The 15,838-nt window shown below is 39.5% G+C and overlaps 1 protein-coding gene across 3 annotated transcripts in view; it reads left to right on the plus strand.

Annotated features, from left to right (window-relative positions):
* CHST11 (carbohydrate sulfotransferase 11) overlaps positions 1 to 15,838 on the plus strand; it is a 253,842-nt gene that overhangs the window by 109,986 nt on the left and 128,018 nt on the right. The gene's annotated exons all lie outside the window — the stretch shown is intronic.

Below are 15,838 nucleotides of genomic sequence, written 5' to 3' on the forward strand. Positions count from 1 at the left end.
TTTTGTCAATCTATCCTGTGTCTTTTTTAACTGGGATCTGGTACCTCCTACTAAGAAGCAAATGTCACTGATGGGAATCTTATCTTCCTCCTCACTTCAACCTCTCAGTAGTGGAGGCTCCGAGTGGGACTTGGAGCTTAAGTGACATCATATGGTGTGCTCATCCCTCTGACTCCCCCTCCACCCCCAAACTGGAAATCTCATGGAAATGATGATCATTTATGACCTTGAAGGGGGAAATGAAGATATGGAAAGTGATGGAATTAAAGGGGCAGCTTTTACCAAATAACCTTACAGACTCAGTCTTTTTTATCCTCTTCTTTCTTGCCCCAATGATAGTTGATATCCATCCTGGAAAGACCGTATTCATAGGATCGTTAATCATGCACTATGAATCGAATGAGCACCTACTATGTGAAAGGCCTTGCTTATTATGAATTTAGATCTGGAAGGAACCTTTAAGATCATCTAGTCCAGTACCGTCATTTTACAGAGGAGGAAGTTGAAACCCAGAAGGTTAAGTCAGTAAGTAGTCAGAGTAAGTAACTAAGACAGAACTGAGATCAAGGTCATAAGATTGTAGATGGAGAATGGGAAAGAACTTTACAGACTGTGCAGTTCAATTTCCATTCCTTTTGCAATTGAGGAAACTGAGGCTGAAGGAAATTCCATTCCTTGCCCAAGATCACCCAAGTAGCAAACAGAATAACCCAAGACCTCTGAATCCCAGGTCAGAACACTTTTCTTTTTACCATTTAGAGACAAGCAGGGGAGATAATTTGAGACAGTGTGGCGTAGGGAAATTGAGTTCTGGTTCACATTCTGACATCTTCAATTTAAACCACAATCCAGAATTAAACAGTTAATCTTTTCTCACTTGTACCATCCTTGGGTCAGAATTGGAGATAATAGAATGTCAAATTTGGATTTCTGAGGAGGTCCATAGCGGGGTGGTGGGGTTGGAGGGCTCAAGTAGGAGAAAAGATAAGTTTATGAGGGGGGAATCTAGGGTAGGGCAATAATGATAAGACATTATATAGTCAGAAAGGGAAATTCCAGAGTCTGGTTAAGGAAGTAGGAAAAGTGTGGATGATGAGATTTGGGCTGTGACCCTCCTTGGGTGGGACAGGAGGTGGAGAGAAGCTGGAGATCCTTGGCTTTAATGAAACTGAGGAATTCTAGGAGGTCTGAGAGAACACCGTTATGGATATTGAAACTCCCCCAGGGATGCTGGACTCCTAGAGAAAGGAGGGAGGATGACCTGTATAAGCTCATATACAGAAGCCACCAGGATCTGGATTGAGAGGAAATTTTTGAGTTCAAGACTAAGGCTCAAGAAGAACTGCCTTTGACACATAATGGCACATAATGTAACCCTGGTCACATCACTTACTTCTGTTGCCCCAGGTGACACTTAAGTCTATAAATTGCTGAGTAGGTGCTGACCTACCTTGAGTGAGTTTTCTATTGGGAGCTTCCAAATAAATGGAGTCACAGGTGCAGTCCTTACCCCCAATCCCAACATTATACTTACTTACCTGTATACCTGTCATCCCCCTTTCCCCTGAGCACCTAAGATGATTTAGAGCAGGGAGTCCTTGACTTTTGTCTTGTAATCCCCCAAACCATCTGGAGTAGATGTTAAATTCTTTTTGAATTGAGTTGTGAAAAAAAAATGGCTTTATGGTTCAGGATTCTATTCACTGTGCCTATTAGCTGCCCCATAAATCTAAGGTCCTGGGATCTTTTTTTTGAAACATGGACAATGAAAGGAAGGGAGGAAGGGAAAATGGAAGAAAGGAAGGGAGAAAGAGAAAATGGAAGAAAGCAAGGAAGGGAGAGAGGGAGAATGAAAGAAAGGAAGAAAGAATCTCTCTCTTCTTGGACTTTGTGGTCCTTCTTGCCTTGATCTCCATGCTAATTCAAGCTTATAGCCAATCAACTCTTTGTAATACAATTTCTAGTTTCAGATCTCCATTATTTTGGTTCTATTTTCAGAGCCCCTCAATGCTTTTGGCTTTGTTTGGCAACACAACTGATTGACTTGTAAAATGTCTAGGCAGTCAGATAAAAGCTCTGTGTCTACAAGATGCCACATTGCTAGTATTACTTAATCTTTCATGGAATCAGCTGGCTTGGAGGTCAGTTTGACCTGCTTTTCTTTTCATGTTTTCTAGGAAGGGCCTTTGTTGTTGGAAAATTTGAGGATCCAGGCTGTAGAAAAACTGAATTGAGCTATCTCTAGGTGTTAGTTCTAGAGTTAGTTATTTAACTTTTGAGTAGTGAATTATGTTACTATTTTCATAGAGTTTTAGGATTAGACAGAACTTCAAAGGCCAATCAGAAGCACAACCAGGATTCTCTCCAAAATAACATGACCCTTATTCAAGGATCCAGAAACCAACCATCTCCTGAGGCAATTCATTCTACTTAAAAAAAATTTATTGTTTTCTTACTTGACTTCTTTTGATTTTTTGCATGTGTATTTAATATATATGTATCTTTTATTGATATCTTTTATTTTATGTTGTTCTGTTCTCCTTTCCCTGTACCCTCCAGAAAATCATCAATTATGATAAAATATTTTTAAAAGAAAGAAAGAAAAAAGAGGAATAAGTGAAAAAAATCAGTGATACTGATCAACACATTTAAAAAACCGGACATTAAGTGTACTTGATATACTTTTGTACTTATATCAAGTGCCCATGGACTTGAACTTCTGCAGAGAATCATGGGAAGGTATCTTCTCATAGATCACATTTGTTTCCAAACATAGCCTTCCTTCTGAGTGAAACATCCTTTAGAAGAAATGCTTAAGAAAAAGAGAAAAAAAGTAGTCCCCATAAATTAACCAATATGTCATTCGTTTCTGACAATGCACATCGAGTCCACCCTTCAGCAACCTTATTTCTGGGGGAAATTGTCCTTGTGTCAAACCTGGCTTGTCTTCTAGCTAACTTCTGCCCTAAGGAGCCAGGCAGAACTAGGCTTTCACTCAACCATTCAGATATTTTAAAAAATTATGTTCCTGATTCTTTTCAAGGTAATCATCTTCATAAGCCAAAAAGTAGTTTGTCAGGTTTGTCAAGTAGTCAGATTTGATACAAGGATGATCATTCTACTCGCTCTCTTCTGGACACCCTCTAGTTCTTCAATGACTTCCCTAAAATGTGTCACTTAAGATGGTCAGTCAATAAACATTTTAAAGCACCTACTATGTGTTATCATACTAAAGAACTGTTAGTCAAGAAGTGTACAAAAAACTCTAGGTGGTATCTGATCAGGACAAAATATCCCTAAATAATTCTCTGCAAGAACTATTGGCTCCTTAGTTCAGCATACTATGTAGCCCGAGATAGTATTAGCTACAGATTTTTTGGCAACCATTTCAGACATTTGAGTTATAGTGAGCTTGCAGTCCACTTATAACTTCAGATCATCTTCAAACAAATTGTCATCTACCTCCATCTCTCTCATCTTATAGTTGAGAAGTCAGTATTTGAACTCAAATGTAAGACTGCCCATCTGTCTCTCCAACATTCTGACCTGTGAACCCTTTTTGAATCCTGTGTGTGAACAGATCTCTCTTTGCTTTGAGTTTCCTATAAATTGTCATTTATGCCTTAATCCAATCATTGATGAAAATGTTAAACAGGTCAGAGTCAAGGTTCTAACCCTAGAGCAATCTACTAGAGACTTCCTTCCAAGGGGCCCTGATTAATGACAGTTTGGGGAGTATGGCCATTTTGCCAGTTACCTATTCATCTCCCTTCTATTAGCTATACTATATTTCTTTATTTTGCATTCAAAGGGAGGATCAGAGTATGTAAATTTTTACTTGGTCCTTCTTAGCTTCATAGATCTTAAAGATATCTCTTTCAGTTATCTAATTTTACAGAAAAAGTAACTGAGGTCTAGAGAGATTAATTGATTTGACCACCATCATCCAACCAGGATTTGAATACAGTTTTTCTGACTCAGAGCTCTTTCTACTATTAAATGCTTCCTCTATTATCCAACTCCATATTTTTTACACTACATGCATCATATAGCTATATGGTGAAGTGGATAGAATTCTGACCCTGAAGTCAGGAGGAACTAAGTTCAAATCCAACCTCAGTCACTCACTAGCTGTATTACCTTGGACAAGTCACTTAACCCTGATTTCCTCACATCCAGGGCCATCTCCAGTCATCCTGATTCATATCTGTCTTCTGGACCCAGGTGGCTTTTGAGGAGAAGGTGAGGCTGGGAACTTAGCATAACCCCCTCCCCCCTTTAAATCCAATTCATGTGCTTGTTATGGTATCACTTTCCTGATGGTCTTCTTTTAGAATGAAGGACAAACATCTGTCATCATCATCACCATAACATACTTAATAATTTCCACTCTGTACCCAGCTCATGCCTGAAGTTGATCATAAATCTTGTCAGTGATTGTGATATATGTAAAGCATTGCCCTTTATTCCAATAGAATTTAATGTAAACTCTCATAGGACAGAGACTTAATCATTTTTGTTTTTGTATCTCAATTCAGTTCTTAGTGCAGAGTAGAAGCTTAATAAATGCTTATTCAATTCCTGAATGCATAGCATTTTGGAAGGAAGGTGAGGCACAGAATTTTTAGTATCACTGTTTAGTTTGTGATCTTTCAGTGGGAGGTGGATGCTGAAAAGCATTTCTAATGTTGAATTAATTAAAAATATTTAATAAAATATTTTTAAAACAATTAAAAATTAAATTTAGTTTTAAATTTGGTTTTACATGTTTGTGGTTGAGATCCTGCCTGCTGTCTCTTAAGTGGTAGCCTGGGAATGGAAGAAAGTCAATGAATACAGTTGGCAATTACAGGATAAACAGGAACAGAGACTGGCTTTTCATTTCTGAATTTTGTTTAGCAAATAAACAGGAAGCCCAAGTTCACTCATAAAACTGGGTTGATTGAATTCAGAGAAACAAAAGTGGGAGTTCTTGGCAACATCTCCAAATAATTCATTTGTTTGAATTTCCCCCTTTAAAGTATATTTTTAAATTTAGCCTAGACAAAGACTTTGAAGAGCAAGAGTTAAGTCTCAAACCTTCAAATTAATGATTGAAACCCGTTTTTATAGTTTCCAGAAAAGTTTGGTGACATTTTCTGGGTTTTTTGTTTGTGATGTGTGTGTGTTGCAATGGAATAAGTATTGATGCTTGAGCCTGAGGACTATTATTCAACACCCACTTCCCAGATATGATCTGAGTGACCTTCAGCAAATCCCTTAAGGGACTTTTATGGAGGTTAACTTCCCTGGGCCTTACTTTTCTCATGTGTAAAATAATGGACTCTGAGGTTCCTCTCAGCTCTAAAACTATACTCCCATACTCCTTTGAGGCTTTATATTAATTTTTTTTGTTATTCCTCTTTCATTCTAAAAAAGACCAATGTTATCAGAAGGGTCATCTCTTGACTTGCAAGTGAATTGGATTTAAGTAAGACTGAGCTGGGCAAAGTCATTAGCCTCTCCAGTCCAGAGTTATCTGAGTTCAGATGCAAGACTTAGGTCAAGATAATTGCTGAGGGTCCTGCATTAGCATTTTATCCAATTGGAATTGAGGATGAAGGATTTGTCCTTACATTTCCTGTCTTAGAATTAGAATAGAAGGGACCTTGCAGGATGATAGTTCAATTCCTTCCTAAATGAGAATGTTCCTGTGGTATATATAGGATATATGAAAGGATCTGAGAACTCCTTACTTAGACACAGTTTGACAATTCATTTCAGGAAATATTCAGGTCCTAATAGGTGTATGGAACTATTCTCAAGAGTTGGTGGAGTCACACAGAAATTATGACTTGTGCAAGGTCACAGAACTAGTAAGTATTGGAGGCTGATCTTGCTAATTCCAAGCTCAGGGATCTGTGATTGAACCACAATGCCTCTAACTGCTGTCCAAGAATAGAATTGAATTTCTGAGTTTCCTATCCCTGGAACCCTCCTGTCAGGTGTGCTATAGAAGAGATTCCTGTTTCAGGTCAGGGGAAGGGGGTACAGAAAACTTTAAAAATAGACTATTATTTTGCCTTTGTATTGCCAGCACCTAGGACAGTGCCCAGATCACCATTCTTGATTGATAATTTCAAATGGATTATGCAAATAGAGGTAGGAGCAAATTAGAACTCTCTGAGGCCCCTTGCTTAGTCTGAGGCAAATTCTTCTATGTTTGATTTCATTAATCTACCCTAATAAGCATTTATTAAAGTATCGATTGTATGTCCTTAGGGATACAACCATAAAAACAAAATAATCCCTGCCCTGAAGAAGCTTACATTCTACCTGAAAAAATTCCAATGCTAGCAATATTTTCTCTTTAGAACATTTAAATATAGAATTTGGAATTTGTAAAAAAAAAAATTAGCAGCACATGTGACGATCGAAGGGTATCTCTGCTCTTTCCACCTCCAGTCCTCTAGGAATTGAAAAAAAAATGTCAAAATTATCCTCCTTTCCCAAAGAATGAGGGGGCAGGTAGAATTGATGGTGGCAGTGGGATCTCAGAATTGCTCTTCAACTGTCTCTCTTTGGATTTCATGCAAACCCACGTTGATTTTTTATGAGTGATCATATGAAACTCAAGGGGGTATATCTTGAATCCACAAAGAGAGAGTGATGGAGGGAGACAGAGAGCAGGGACAGAAGAGGTGAGAGAGAGGAGAGAGGGAGAGAGAGAGAGAGAGAGGGAGAGAGAGGAGAGAGAGGGAGAGAGAGAGAGAGAGAGGAGAGAGAGAGAGAGGGAGAGAGAGAGGGAGAGAGAGAGAGAGAGAGAGAGAGAGAGGGGGAGAGAGAGAGGGAGAGAGAGGAGAGAGAGAGAGAGAGAGAGAGAGAGAGGGAGAGAGAGGAGAGAGAGGAGAGAGAGAGAGAGAGGAGAGAGAGGAGAGAGAGGAGAGAGGGAGAGAGAGGGGAGAGAGAGAGAGAGAGAGAGGAGAGAGGGAGAGGGAGAGAGAGGGGAGAGAGAGGAGAGGAGAGAGGGAGAGGGAGAGAGAGGGAGAGGGAGAGAGAGGGAGAGGGAGGAGAGAGAGAGGAGAGAGGAGAAATTGTTTAATAAAGTGCAGCTGCTCCACTCTTGGCTCTTTCATCACATTTCCTTTGAAAGTCTGCCCCCATTTCCCCCCATTTCTGCCTTGTTCAGTCTCTCCTTTCTCCTGCTCCTTAATCCACTTTTGTTTAATGGTTCTGTGTAATGTCTCTGTATCTTTGTGTGTTCTTGTCTTTCTCTGTCTCTGACTCTTCCTCTCTGTGTCTCTCTTTCTCCTCTTCTTTTTCCTTCATTGTGGTTGCCAGAGTTAGGTGGTTTTTCCCAGTTCATGCTTTCTACCTTCCCCTTTCTCCCCTTTTCAAAGACTGGTGATCTCTGGAACCATCACTTATTAGAGAGGTATTAGGGAATTTTTTTCTTCTTTGGCAATACTCAATCCTTTCTCTTAATTTATCCTTCTCTCCCTAGCAGAGCATCTTTAACACTTGAAGCTGGTTTGGGAGCACAGGGAACTTTTGGAGAATATTCAAAAATTCTTTTTGAATTCCAGAGTTTATTTTACTTTGGAGGAATTGGTTTTGTGAGCGTTGGGTGATCATATCTCAGCTTCTCTGAAACAGAACAAAAGAATGGGTGACTAGATAAAATTAGGGCTAATATTACTATGTGCTTTCTGAATGTATTTGTGCCCCCAATGCTAAGTAGAGTGACCAGCTCATGGTATATACTGAATAAATGCTTGTTAACTTGACTACTACTAAAAATTTATAGATGAGAGGAAAGTAGTTGACAATTTGATGACTTGTGAAGTCCCTTCAATTTACAGATGAGTAAACTGAGGCCAAGGAAGATTAAGTGACTTGGCCAAGATCACCCATCTAGGTAATGTGGACCTTGGTAGAATTTGCACCCAGCTTCTCTGAATCAAGAGGAAAAGGAAGGAAGGAAGAAGGGAAGGAGCATTTATTAGGTACTTGCAGGAGAAGGAAATGGCAAACAATTCTGTCATCTTAGCCAAGATGGCAGCTAGGTGGTGCAATGGACAGGATATCAGACTTGGAGTCAGGAAGATTCATCTTCATGAGTTCAAATCTGTTCTCAAACACTTGCTGTGTGACTCTGGGCAAGTCACTTCACCCTGTTTGTCTCAGTTTCCTCATCTGTCAAAATAGCTGGAAAAGAAAATCTGAATCAAGAAAACCACAAAAGCGGAACAACAATCAATATCTTTGCCAAGAAAACCCTAAATGAGTGGCAAGGAGTTCAAGATGAGTGAAGAACAACTCAGTGACTACAAAAGTGGGCCAAACACAGCGCTAAACACTTTACAAATAATGCCTTAATGGATCATCACAACAATTATTATCCCCCTTTTTATAGCTGGGGAAATTGAATCTTGGACTCTAGGTACAGTGCTCCATGTCCTCTGGCTTCCAGTGATCATTTTACTATACCATGCTTTTCCCCATACAATTTTTTCCCTGAGAATAATCCGCGTGTATATCATAGGCATCCTTATTTACAATATCTGTATTTGGCCATGGAGAAGAGGTAAGCCTTCATAAATGATATTCAATAGGAGATCATATTTTACAGTAGCAAGACTGATGAAAGAATACCGAGAATAAAAGATCCTGCTGTATTTGTTGGTTGAGAGAAGAGAAATGTTTGATTTATGATTAGAGCAAAATGCTGTCTTGACGACTCTCCTCCAAGCTGGCGGTTACTGTGCGCCTGTCCAAATTATGCAAGATTTATTGAAAGATGGAATAACAGACACAGCAAAATTCAATGACCTTCTTGCAGGGTTGTTGTGATATCAAAGGGATAATGTATGATAGAAACACTTTTTCCTTCCCGTTACTATTCTAAGGTTCCTGAAGGCAGGCACAGAGTTTGATACGTAGTCAGTTTTTTCTTTGCTTTTAAAGTGCTCTATATCTTTGATCTTTCAGCTCAAAACTTTAGAGCTGGAAAAAACATTGGAATCATCTCTCTCATTTCCCAGATGAGGAAACTGAGGCCTTAAGGCATTAAATAATTTACCTAGGTTCACATAGGTACATAATAGAATGAGAGCTGGAATGGACTTTAGAAACCATCTAGTCTAACTTCCTTATTTTACAGATGAGGAAACCGAAGCTCAAAAAGTGAATTGATTTGCTTAGATTCATACAGGTTTGTCATAGCATCATTGATTTAGAGTTAAAACGGTCTGTGTTGTTGTTTAGTCATTTTTCAATTGTGTCCAACTCTTTGTGACCCCATTTGAGGTTTTCTTAGTAAAGATACCAGAGTGATTTGCCATTTCTTTCTTTAGTTCATTTCCTAAGATGAGGAAACTGAGGCAAACAGGGTCACAAAGCTTGTAAGAGTCTGAGGCTGGATTTGAACTTATGAAAATGAATTTTCCTAATTTCAAGCCCTATGCCCTATCCACTATACCATCTAGCTGCCCAAGAACCTAGGCACTCATTCTATTAAAAAGACTATCTTCAAAATTAAAAAAAAAAACATCTTCACTCCTTCAGAACCAAATTAAGTCTCCTTCAGATTCAGTCTCCCTTTGCTTAAGCAGAAAATCCTTTCTAGGCACAGATTGCTTCAACCTCTGCCCCTTCTGGTGTGGAGGTTGATAGACAGGATGGTGATGGAGTTCTTGGTAGATTGAAAATATCAGTGCTCTGCTTTATGAGCCAGGGAACTTGAAAGAATTACCCTGGCAAACAGAGTCACTCCTAGGGAAACTGCCCTTCATGTACTCCTTGGGGACTGACCCTGTGGCAATATCAAGATCTTTATTTGAGGGTTTCTTCCAGGTTATCTCTCTTTCCTATCCATAAAATCTTCTGAAAAAAAAGTTTACCATAGTGACTCACTGTCCAGTTCTGCATGGCATTCTTTCTTCTGAAGGGTCTTTAAAAGCCCATCCACAAACATAATATCTCATGTTCTATAGCATATTAAGATTTATAAAGTATTCTCCCCAGAACAAAGCTGTCAGTTTGGTACCTCCAGGGCACTATCACTCCCATTTTACAGATGAGCCAACCAAGGCTTAGAGGAATTAGGGAATAATGCTAACATGAAGTATACTTGATAATAAACAGCTGGCAACCCCCCCCCCCCCCAATAAAAGAATCTAACAGAGATCAAATGACTTGCTTAGGTTCACACAGCAAGCAAATGTCTAAGACAGTATTTGAACTTTGGTCTTCACTTTCATGATCCCAAAGTTTTTCAGGATTCCAGCCCAGATTTCTTGACTCCAAGCTCAGAACTCTTTTTATGATGTCTTTTCAATTTAATTCAACAAGGCTTTTCCTCCCCCTACCCCAATTTGAAATGTGTAATTGATATCTTTTGTTTTTCTGTCACTTATTTCTGCACACAACCTCCCTGTTGACCTACTCAATATTTCTGTCCTTTTAACAAAAATTTTAAAAAACAAGTCATTCACTAAACCTGACGTTAGTAGTGTATGCAGTGTTCCAAACCTAAAGATCCCTACCTTTAAAGAAAAGGTAAGGGAGATATATTTTAAATCTTTTCTTTTTGAACCCAGGTCCTCCTGACTCCAGAAGCTGGTGCTCTATCTGCTGCACCACTTAGCTGCCCCTTAAATCAATCTTTTTTTAAAAAAAATTATTTAGTTTTTCAGCTACATGGAAATCCATCTATTCTTTAGGACCAAACAAGCTTCAACAAACATTTTTTAAATACTGTTTGTCAAGTGGATGTCAGTAGTTAGATTTCACACTAGGAAGAGAAAGGCAAAAATGTCAACTATTCTGATGACCAGAAACTTATATTCTAGAATTCTATAACTTCTACAATTCTGGGAGAAATATTCTACAATTATATTCTACAATTTCTGGGAGAAAGGAATGAAATGACTTGTTTTTTGTTATTCATTTTCTACTCATGAGAAACATCCTTATTTCACACTTTCTTATGAGTTCTTGTAACATGGATCCATTTTTATGAGAAATTATTATCTAAAAAGCATCTGTTTGCAGATAGGCAGGAGAACCTGGAAAATAGTTTGTGAACCAGCTACTCTGAGAGCCTATGAATCAGGAGATCTCTTTTTCTCTTCCTCCCTCTCCTAATTCCTTGATCTGAGACATGAGTCTCTTTATATCAGTTTTCGCATTTGTAAATTAAGGCAGGTATCCATGTTCATGTGATTTGTTTTTTTTTTTAGTTTTTTTGCAAGGCAAATGGGGTTAAGTGGCTTGCCCAAGGCCACACAGCTGGGTAATTATTAAGTGTCTGAGATCATATTTGAACCCAGGTACTCCTGACTCCAGGGCCGGTGCTTTATCCACTATGCCACCTAGCCGCCCCCATGTTTATGTTTTTTTAAAAATATTTTGACAACTGAAATATCAGTTTCCCTTGTGATCCTCAGCATTTTATTTTATGCATTCAAAATTAGTATTCTGAGAAGGGACCCATATATTTCAGACTTCCCATGGTTTCCAAGACGCCAAAAAGGTCAAGACTGCTTCTCCAGAGCATCTTTCTATCTCTAATATTTTACTTTTATTGATGTAGAATTGTTTACTCTTATAAACTTCCCCCCCCCCCCAGAAAGTTTAAGGTCATTCAGTAAAGTATGGTATTTTGACATTATTAAGTTGTTTTTTCTTTGTGAGTCAGTGGAAATGACTTTTCTGTGTGGGCTTTTGGTGTGTTGTTGGTCTGTAAACACCCTCAACTGGAAGAACACTCGAGGCACCCAGACTAAAATAATCCTACCTTTTCCTGACCTCACCAGTTCATAAATACAGCTGAAGCATTTACAATTACACAGCCCTGGATTTTTCATTTCTAAAAGGAAAGTTGTCATAGGGTTTGGATTTTTTTTACAAGGCAATGGGGTTAAATGACTTGTCCAAGGTCATACAGCTAGGTAATTCTTAAGAATCTGAGGCCAGATTTGAACTTGGGTCCTTCTGACTCCAGGCCTGTTGCTCCATCCACTGTGCCACCTAGCTACCCCAGGGTTTGGATTTAAAAAAAATCCTACAATTCTATTTCCACATTCTTGCAGCTGTGAGAGAATTTTTATTAGCTGTCAGAAGACTTGAGTTCTAACTTGACCTTTGTCACTGATATCATGACAATGTCTCTACACCTCAGCTTCCATATCCTGGGGATATATAATGGGTGTGTAAATGCTGTCTAAATGATAAATACTGTCTACATATATAGTGGTATCATTATTCTCAATTTCATCTTTTTTTAAAACATTTGAGGTCTTTAAGAACAGGGATTGTTTCGTTCTTTGTCTTTCTGCAGGTCCAAGCATCATACAGGTATTCAATTAATGTTTGCTGATCATTTGATTGAGTTCAGATAGAAAGGGACCAAGGAGAAGATGATATCCTGCTATGGATTATTGCAAAGGTGGATAAGGCAACTGCTTTTTGCATTGAATAAAAGTTTTGGAATATAAACTCATGTTCTGTTGGGTCACGGAAAGCATCCTTGATCCAAGGACACAGAGCAGACAGGAAGATTGTTGTTATTCATCCATTGTTAGAAGAGGACCAGTGAATGGGCAGCTAGGTGATTCAGTGAAGAGAGCACTGACCCTGAATTGGGAGGTCCCGGGTTCAAATGTGACCTCAGATACTTGATAATCACCAGCTGTATGATCCTGGGCAAGTCACTTGACCCTGATTGCCCCCCATCCAGGGCCGTCTCCAGTTATCCTGATTCATATCTGGCCATTGGACCCAGATGACTCCAGAGGAGAACATTCGGCTGGTGACTTAACACGACATCCCCTCGCTTAAATCCAAATCCAGTTCATGTGCTTGTCATGGTATCACCTCCCTGGCACATAAGATCAAACAGCAATAACAGCAACAATAACCGGTGACACCATAAGAATGATATCTGGCCTTGGATTCAATTGGATTTTTTAAGTGAAACCGAGTCATTGGTCGAACTTTCCTCCAGAGTCACCGGAGTCCAGTGGCAAAACAGAAAGTCAGGACAGCTGGCAATGGGGACGATTTAAAGAGAAAATGATGTGTTCAGTGTCACCCAGCCAGTCAGGACTAGAATCCAGCTCTCTCTGGCCCTCTTCAAGACCGGTTTTCTAACCACTGTGCCACATGTGGAAAATGTGCTCATGTGGATCAGTGTTATGCCTGGGTGATTATGGGCAGCAGTTTTGCTGTCCAGTTACAGTACCGTTTATTTGTTGAATTCTCCTGGCTATTTTGAGCCCTGGATTGATACTATGGCAATTTGTTAGTTTTATCAACAAACTGATGTGTTCCTTGTATTTACATTATTGCCATTTCCTGGTTCTCCTTTCTCTTTTCTGCATCAATTTATCTTCATGGTCTCAGGAGAACATCCCATCTCACTAAACCAGGTTTCTCTCAAGGCAATGTATGTCGCAGAGTACCTGGAAGCAGCTGTCTGACAAATGGCGATCATTTATACCCAATCTAGGCAGATTGGTGAGAGAATAATGGGACTTGTATTCAGAGGATCTTGGCTCTGAGGCTTCTGAGCCTCAGTTTCCTCTTCTGTAAAATGAAGGTTACTCTCTATTCCCAGCTGTCTCTGGATTCTGCCACCATGACTGAGCTGCCTTCTCACCCTAGAATATCCTTTGACCTCCTTCCCCATGACTAAATTCCTTTGGGATGCTTCCACTTTGGAAATGGTGTCAAACCAACCAGACTCTATCTCCCCCCATTCCACCTCCCTACTGTGCTTTTGCCACCAAGTTGCTGAATGAGTTTCTTTTCTGTATCTTCCCACTCTATTTTGTAGCTTCCTGTCCTGTGTTGTCTTCCCCTGCTCAAAAGTAAGCTCCCTGAGGCCAGGGCCTGGCTTTCTTTTTGCTTCTGTTTGCATCCCCAGTCCTGAGCACTGGATTTATCACATAAGGAAGATTTCATAAAGGCTTATTGATTTGTCTTCTCTTCTACAATCCTTTCTTGTACCTATCTATTCCCCAACTCCAGTATTAATTTTTTTAAGATTTCAAAATCATTTCACGCAAGCTAAATGGTACAGAGAAAATCCTTGGATTCAAATCTGGATTCTACCACTTATTCCTGTGTGAATTCGGGTGAGTGATTTAACTTCTGTTGGCTAAATGGTACAGATAAAGATCCTTGGGATCTAATCTAAATTTTACCACTTATTTCTGTGCATTGGCTTTATCTGTAAAATGAGGGTTAGGCTCCATGGCTTCTGAGGTCCTTCTAGCCCTAATTCTAAGAGCTCATAATTGTTGTTCAGTCATATCTGACTCTTTGTGACCCCATTTGGCATTACCTAGGCAAAGATACTGCAGGGGTTTGCCATTTCTTTCTCCAGCTTATTTTACAGATGAGGAAACTGAGGCAAATTGGGTAAAGTGACTTACCAAGAGTCACACAGCTACTAGTAAGTGTCTGAAGCCTGAATTGAACTCAGGAAGATGAATTTTCCTGCTAACTGCCCATGAGTCCACAGACCTCAGTTGAAATCTCCCATACTATCTTAGCAGTAATAAAGTCAAATGAATATTTTTTCTCAAAAAAGTGATTATTTTTGGGGGGGGCAGGAAGAAGGTTATAAGCAAATTTGAGGCCAAGCTGAAGAGTGAAAAGAATTTGGGTCAGGGACCTTGAAAACCTAAATTCTAACTTTTTAAAAAAATAACTTGGGTGACCCTGAGCCAATTGCTTAATCCTCCAGTGCCTCAGTTTCCTAATTCACAAAATTGAGGGGATTAGATTCCATTCACTTTAGCTCTGACCACTGTGAACACTGTCCTGCCAAAAATCCGACAAAGAAGAGATATCTGATAGCATGGAGAGAGTTGTCTCAGAGGTTGTCACTTTGGATTGATATGCCTCATGGTCAATTCTCCTGATGACAGCTAAAATACTTTACGACTTAATTTGTTAAGGTTTAGTATTTAAATTCACTCCAAGGATGTATTTCCTGCCCATCAATCTCAGAAAACTGTTGCGGACTGAAAGGTAGTGACATCCTTTCTTGGGAGTTCAGAACTAAATGTCCTTACTCCTTTCTGCCCCAGATGCATTTCCATCTGGGGGAATTCACCTGTCCACCTGGTCTAAGGGCTTCATAATGATGATGACATGATGATGATGGTGGCAGCAGTTTGATGTGAAGTAGATAAAGCACTGGTCCTGAAGTTAGGAGAATCTGAGTTCAAATGTGGTCTCAGATACTTATTGTGTGACTTTGGGCAAGTCACTTAATCCTGATTACCTCACTTCCAGGGCTATCTCCAGTCATCTTGATTCATCTTTGGCCACTGGACCCATCAGGGTTTGGAGGGAAAAGTGAGGCTGGTGACTTAGCACAGTCCCTCTCTCACTCAAATTCAATTCACTGACATGTCAAGGAATCACCTCCCTGATGTCATGGCCATCAAAGGACCATCATCATCATCATCATCACTCTCTGTGCTGGAGTAGTTCCTGCCATTTTGAGAATATCATTGGAGCTCTTCATTACTTGCCTGTTTTGACTTGTACCTACCTTCTAATCAATCCTTCTTCTCTTCTTATTCATTTCTCAGAAAAACCTGGGTGAGATAATGGGCTCCCTCAAATGGAGCACCAGATTTAAGTTGCCCATGATATTAGTTACCTTTAGGAGAGTCTCTTTGAATTGGTGATGCACTAAAGAAATGGAAGGATAAAGAGATTGCTAATTGAGGAGGAAAGAAAGATTCAGTAGATGACATTAGTCCTGAAGGATACCATGCTGCCCAAAGGTCTCTGGGTATACTATAAATATTAACTGATTTAAATCAACTGAAACACT

The sequence above is a fragment of the Macrotis lagotis genome, chromosome 2, assembly GCF_037893015.1.
Source record: "Macrotis lagotis isolate mMagLag1 chromosome 2, bilby.v1.9.chrom.fasta, whole genome shotgun sequence".
Taxonomy (NCBI): domain Eukaryota; kingdom Metazoa; phylum Chordata; class Mammalia; order Peramelemorphia; family Peramelidae; genus Macrotis; species Macrotis lagotis.